Source organism: Pocillopora verrucosa, chromosome 9 (genome assembly GCF_036669915.1).
Source record: "Pocillopora verrucosa isolate sample1 chromosome 9, ASM3666991v2, whole genome shotgun sequence".
Lineage (NCBI taxonomy): Eukaryota > Metazoa > Cnidaria > Anthozoa > Scleractinia > Pocilloporidae > Pocillopora > Pocillopora verrucosa.
In genome coordinates, this window is record NC_089320.1 from 6,210,010 (window position 1) to 6,217,264 (window position 7,255).

At 37.8% G+C, this 7,255-nt stretch overlaps 1 pseudogene; it reads right to left on the reverse strand.

Annotated features, from left to right (window-relative positions):
• Window positions 1-5,800: 5,800 nt before the first annotated feature.
• Window positions 5,801-7,014, reverse strand: LOC131785314 (uncharacterized; annotated as a pseudogene).
• Between the last annotated feature and the right edge of the window lie 241 nt (window positions 7,015-7,255).

Consider the following 7,255-nt stretch of genomic DNA (forward strand, 5'->3'; position numbering starts at 1 on the left):
GCCGTTCGTTTGAAAGTTAAAAAGTGTTTACGGGCCTGCGCGACGCCTAGAAAAGTGTGTAATTTTGCGTGTTAGTCAAGACAGGAATTTTAAGTACGAAAAATGACATTGGCCTACCAAAATAGTTTCATTCAATGATTTCCATTGGAACCTCAGTAAAACAGCAGACCCCGAAAAACTGCAAAAGTATTCTATCTCACCCCCACGACTCAGAACAGATATAAAAAAAATTCTGACAAAATCGTACAATTTCTGCTGTTCGTGGTTTTCACTCGTCTTCATAGCAGTCCAAAAGTGTAGGATTTTCACTCAAACAGTGAGCAACATCAAAGATATGCCTTATGAACCACTGCTTCCCTTGGGGGTCATCTTTCGTAATACATTAACATTGTACTTTTTACTTTGATGATGACTAAATTCAGTCGAAATCGTTTGATAGTATTTTGTTAAACGCCTTGGTCAGAATTTTTTATAATTTTTTTTTAATATAAACGAATTATGTCATGTTAATTTACAAATGATAGCCTACCTGAAATAATTCACGGCCGTGAAATACACGTTTAGTCGAATTTATATTTGTAATGATGAGATCGCCTTTATTCACCAGGAAATAACGATCGAGATTTTGTTACTAATTGTAAACTCCCGCCCAAGGCTTCTCGGTTTTAAAAATTGCAGTATTTTCATTACATAAACTAGCCCTCTAAAATTAGATCGATTTTTGGTCGATGATAAAAGATATTCAATCAGGGGAATTCCCTACTTTAATTTCAAGTGCAGTTTTGCCATTGTTATGAAGACTTCGATAATATCCATTAGATTTTTAATTGTGTTAATTCCAGTCACACAAAACCTATCGATAAACAAAAATTGTCGATATTTCGACCGATGAAGGCGTAAAAAAAATCAACGAAACAAATAAGATCGAAACGACAAAGACAAAACTAGAGTCTGAACCTGTCGTCAAATGGAAGGAGCTGATCAAAATTTTTTTGCGCCTAATTTATTTAAATTAAACGAGATTGCTTGTGTAACTTCATATGTATTTAACGAGTGAGTAAGAGCCCCGAGATCATACGCTTAGTCGGAACATCGTGACCGAGACCCAAATATTTTCTAGTCCGGCCAAACCAAACCAAATTCAGTCAATCCTTATTACATCATATGACTACTAAGAGTTACAAATTTTGAACAATTTTGTTTCAACTTAGACTGGACGCGACAAATAAGCACGAACGGACAACCAATGAAAAGATTCTATCCTGTAATAACTTTTTCCTTTATTATTTTGAGTCAGAACAAGAGAGTCATCAAGACGCCGCAGAAGACGTAGATTAAAAATAAATTCTACTCTTAGCTAAAAATTTCCAAATGGCTGCTTTTGTTTACCGACTCCCGCTTACGAAGCCACACCTCACTTGAGCATAACGTATGTGAGCAGCGTCGATTTCCAAATGGAAATTAAGATAATTTGCCATTGCAGTTTCCGTTCTCAGACGACGCAAATTTTGCTTAGGGTTTCACTGATGTTCTGCAGAAGATGACCAAAATCTGAAAACACACGTGCTGAGCTATTGTTCCGCCCATTAGATCTTTTGTTTTGACGGGTGCGTTACCTTCGCTGCCGTGGTTTGCTTACGCCCCTACTAACGCCTAGACAACCTTAGCAGAGTCACACAATCAGAATAGGACCTGCTGATGACTTCTGTTACGGTTGTCGAAACGTTAATACCAACCACACCTATTCTAGGGACTACTCTCAGCCGTACTATCAGACTACGAGAACTCAGTCAAGAGATGATATATAATTTATGCTCTCAGACTAAGGGAGAACCAACGCGCTCAAAAGAAACCAAAATAAAAAAAATACAAAAAAAAAAAGATTTCGTGAGGATGACGTCTCGGTGTAGAATGCTCGAGATTACAATCATCTATTCAGACAGGATCCTCACCACTTAGAAGGAAGAAAAGAGGAGCACGGGAAAGACGTTGTCATTCACTGTATAGAGGATAACGGCAAATTGGACAGCTACGGCTGTAAATTAAATGAAAAAGTATGTTAGACTGACTTAAATTAGTCTTGTTTGAATTGGTTGTGGAAAGGAAATATTCAAGCCGAGATCACTGTCGAAATCACGAGTTTGATTAAAAGATTCTGCAAAGCTCACTCACTGCCTAATATTCCTGTGGATCCAAACATTATCCAAGGCTGCATGAAAAGAAAACTTCTCTTTCAACTGTCCCGAGACCAAAACTAAAACTATCACGGCCGGTCTGTAAATAACGTCACAAGGGCCTTATGAAAGATTTAATCTAAACACACACGTATTGGCTCATTGGAGGAAATTCCGGTAACAAAATTTGCGATGAGTTTTGGTTCAGCCGGTTTTGAATGGTTGAGAGGGTGGCAAAAGGATTCTAAACCAAACAAGACCGCAGTTCTTTATACAGACAGTTTCAGCTTTTGCATCAGCACACTCTCTGTGAAACTTGTGTGAACATGGCAGGATAAGACAACCACCGAATGAGTCCTGGAAAAAAAGGTTTGAAACACGGGCATTAAGGGAAACGAAAACTAAGCAATGTATGAATTACTCTCCAAAAGAATCCAGAGTAAATGGCACTTCTGCAGCAGCAGAACATAAACATTGACCTAAAGGTCTGAGTTTTTAGAGAGAACGTAACAAATAACGGAACATTTCACAGCGATATAAAAATTCAAAATAAAGTGTAAACGATACAACTGAAGACGAAATTTACAAACACTAACAACTATGATTAACAAGTGCTCCCGACAAACACGAAACACAATGAAACGAAAAAAACAAAGAGAACCCCTTCTCTTCAAGTTTTGTCGTAACACAGGGTTAGTCATTACCTCCAAACAGATACAGCACTCATCATACCCTGAATTCGGTCTGCACCTATACCTCCCTTCCAGCCCTTTGTCTAGACAGAAGTTACACACATCACAGTGGAAGGAGTGGTCCTTATGGATGCTAAAAGAAAATAGGAACGTCACTTCGTAGGTCAACCACTCGTTGAGCAAATAAATTTCTAACTCATACTCATAAACTTTGTATTTCTACTCGAATCGGCTGAGAAACCTATTGAAAGAGAACTTGATGCGCGATGAGAAACCAGAACTCGTAACCATGGTTACTCGCGTATATTTTGAAGACGATTCTGCTGAAGCAAATGAGGTAGAAACTACTAGCAGTAGATAGTTTTATGCGCGTATATATCAAGGTTTCTCTCTCTTTTTAAAGTCTTCTCTCGCCCTTAAGCTAGCGTCAATATTCTTCATTCCCACACTAACACTTGGTAGAGAAACAGGCCAATAACTCTCTGACCCTTATTCTTTAGGAAAACAAACAAACAATCAACACGACAGGGAAAATAAATTGTCATGAATGCTGTTTAACTTACCAGCAGATATCGCACTTAGTGCAGTGGAAAGGACTCGTGTCTTTACCACTGAAATGTTTGCATATTGAGCAAAAATATGCAAAGAACTTTGTCTTACATCTGGTACAAGTTTGTGCGTCCTGGTTGATCTTGAAAAATTTAATAATCGGAATTAACAGAACTTACAAGTAAAATAACTCATCTGCAACTTGAAACTTCGAAGCCATGAAATGTATACATACCTCTTGCTTATATCCACAAACCGAGCACATACCAAAACACGCATCTCTTTCTTCGCCATTAACATTCGACAGCCGGAGTTCTTATGGCAAAGGTTACGCGGAGCGAATTTTTTTACAACATGGGAACTTCAGAAGGCACAGATGCTGATAATGTTCACACTGCCGATTAGAAGCTGCAGCACCAGCTGAGTTTTGCGACCTGTCACTCTCAATGCCCTTCGAGCTAATTTCTTCGCTCTGATTCCCTTCCTTTTGTCTGTTTTGAAATCGTTCTTTCCGGGCCAAGCTTGTTTTTTCCATCCATTTTAACCCTTTCTTTCCACTATTTTTCCAAACGAGAGGTCCCTGACATTAGCTTTTGCTCGAGTGTTTCTCCTCCACCGCTCGTCGGGTTGCTGACTTCTTCTCTGTCATTCCTGCGTTCCGTTTGTCTTGTTTCACTTGCCTCCCTTTCTCCTCTTTTACGTGCTTGTTGTTCTTTCCTGGCCCGCTCTTCTTTTTTTCTACGTTCATTTTCTTCCCTTTTTTCAAGTTCTTCTTCTCTTTTTTTCAAGTTTTTTTCGAAAAGGAAACAATTTTGGGCCGCTCGTCGCCCTAGGTCAGCTAAGGAATCATCATTTGACAGAGACGAATTTTCGTTCAAGATGCCCAGTGGCCCTTGGTGAGCAATGTCCTGATCTAAAAGTGTTCTTGTTTCCCATGTCAGATTTCTGTTCATGGCAGCTTGTGGTAGAGCGGAGATTTCCTTTTCAGGGGGGACCAGGTAATTGAAGTGGTATTAAATAAAAATGCAGGATTTCCATTCATCACTTTAAATCAGAGTTTCTCTACCGTTTTAATTCAGGATAATCGTTAATTAACTCTGTTCGTACTGCTTGAAAATAAACCTTTCCTCTAAATTGTAACTTTCTGTTAAGCTGAAGCATTATTATACCTGATCTGTCAGGTGGACGAGGGAGTTGATAACACGTCTGATCACATTCTATAGGTACATTGCATATCGCACCTTTCATTTTTCTCTGTTGTCTTTTAGGCGTGACCCCAATCTTCTCAAACACTATTCGTTGAGCTATTAGTATTTGTTCTATTTTTTTCTAGTAAGGATAGTTCTGTGGTTGTTTCATCCACATACATTTTATTCACTACAGCCTGACATGGTAATTTTCCTTTTATGACCTTTTAATGACATGCGTTGCATATATATTGTTTTCCATCAAATGACTGTTGAACATTCAAATATGTTTGGCAAGGATATATACTTCTCGTTTATGCATGTTATAACTGATTTCTTATAAAGTATTCGGTTGAAGACAGTACATATAGATAAGGGTCTTCTCTTATTTTCCTCTTAAATTGTTTGATACACAATTCAACCGATCTGGCTTTCACTAACTTCTCACTGCGTTGAGAAAGTACCTCTTTCTTCTTTGTAGCATCCATAGTTGAATATTTTCTTTTAATGTCTTCTTGAAACCTTTTTTGGACAACAGGTTCCATGCTGTCATACATGTGTTTTTTTCTGTGTTTTCTCACGATGCGTTTCCTTTCAATTTCAGTAATTTTACATGAAAAGCAAATGAATTGTATATCATATTCATAGTCTGACATTCCTTTCTTTTTCTTTAATAATATTATTAATTTCCTCTACTAGATTATTCACACCTCGAATGTGCTTTGTCTGTTTCATTGCAGGTGAACGAATGTCTTCATATATCAGAAGAGGAGACAGTTGCTTTACTTTTGTATCTTGATAATTGTAACAAACTGCGATATAGTTTATTTCCACTATGCATTATTTGTTTCAAGTCATCGGGATTGCCTATTCCTTTCATGTTGTGGTAAATTAATGCACATAAACTCATTTCAACACATTTTTGCCTGCATTTTGTCCAAATACAACAACATCCCCTTGACTATATGGTGCTTTTATTGTTTTACTGGGATCCACATGGTGCATACCAGGACCAGGGTTTTTATCCATATCATTATAGAACTTGTTCTTTGTACAATTGCTTCTGCGAATTACACCCTTGTACTCACTATAAGGGAAATTGCACGAAAAGAACCTTACGTATTTGAGATATTTCTTTCCATGTTTATCTCTACTTGAATTGTAGACATATCTCATTGAAGAGTTAACGTTTCTTGTCCTAAAATTTGGTTTCCTTCTCATTTTTTTGTACAAACCTGGCACTTGTTTTATGTGTAATTTTTTGTCGTGTTGCATTATTTTTAATAAGATCATGGACTTACGATGACTATTGTACGTTTTTACTCAAACGGATCCGTACCTAACTCTGCAGTTTTCTAATATTCTGAGAGAGACGTTTTAACATCTTTAATGGTACTCTGCTTGGTCCACGATCATGTTTATAGCATGGCATTCACACAAAACACGAGTATAATTATAATATACATACTTTTCATGACGAGATCTGAATTGTTGTACTTTTATTGACACCGTAACATCAATATGTTCCTGTAAATTAGTCATATTGACAACTTTCTCTGGTAGATCACAGTCATCAAGAGTATTTATCATGTCTATGTATGTATATGCTAAGCACATACAACTCAGTGCGAAGAGCAAACCAACATTTACGATCGCTTGTACAATAACAATAGTGATAATGTACGAGATTCCAAATCGTACTTTACAAGTGTTGAATCCAATGAAAACCAATAACAGAAGCAGGATATTTAACGGAAGAGCTTAGCTTAGATATTTAACCTTACTATTTAAGTTGCCTCTGTTAGTATCCTTATCCAATTCGCTGTTGCGCCGCCTTTGAAGTTGTGTTCATGAACATTCTTGATTTTTCAGCAAATGAGGTGTTCGTCTCAGCATCATAGTTGTTAATTCGGCTGTTACCGTTTTGCCAGTATTTTCGTAGTTTGAACTCACATGTGGTATGAGCTTTGCACATTTGGCTAGCTCTCAAGCTATAGAGTTCGTGGACCAGCCCATTCCGAAAACGCTCGACATCATTTTGTATATGAGATGAGTATATAAGACAGGAATCTTTGCAACGCAGTCCTCAAAAAACTCAGCATTCAGTAAATTATGTTGTTTAAGAAGAGCGAGCACATGATAACACAAGTTGTGGCACTCTCATCCCCAGTTTTCGCGGTTTACGCAGGGAACGCCTGGGACCATGACGCCCTTTTGGCGACCAGGAACGGCTTGCATTTTAAGACTCGGGCTTTCCTACGGAAGCCCGAGTAATAAGTCTTGTGGGGTTGATAAAATACCTGCTAGTTTACTAAAGGAGACTGCTAATGCATCTGCAGCTACTCTGAGTATGTTCTTCAATCTATCCGATAAAAAGAGACGCCTGCCTAAATTATGGAAATCAGCTGACATTACACCTATTCATAAGGATGGTTACCAAGAGCCAGTTGAAAATTACAGAGAAGAGAGAAGTTGATGTAGTATTTAGAGACTTTTCAAAGCGATCGTGAATGTTGGTTTGCTCTTCGCACTGAGTTGTATGTGCTTAGTAGAAGACATGATAAATGCTCCTGATGACTGTGATCTACTAGAGAAAGCTGTCAATATGACTAATGTACATGAACATAATGATGGTGTGGTGTCAATAAAAGTA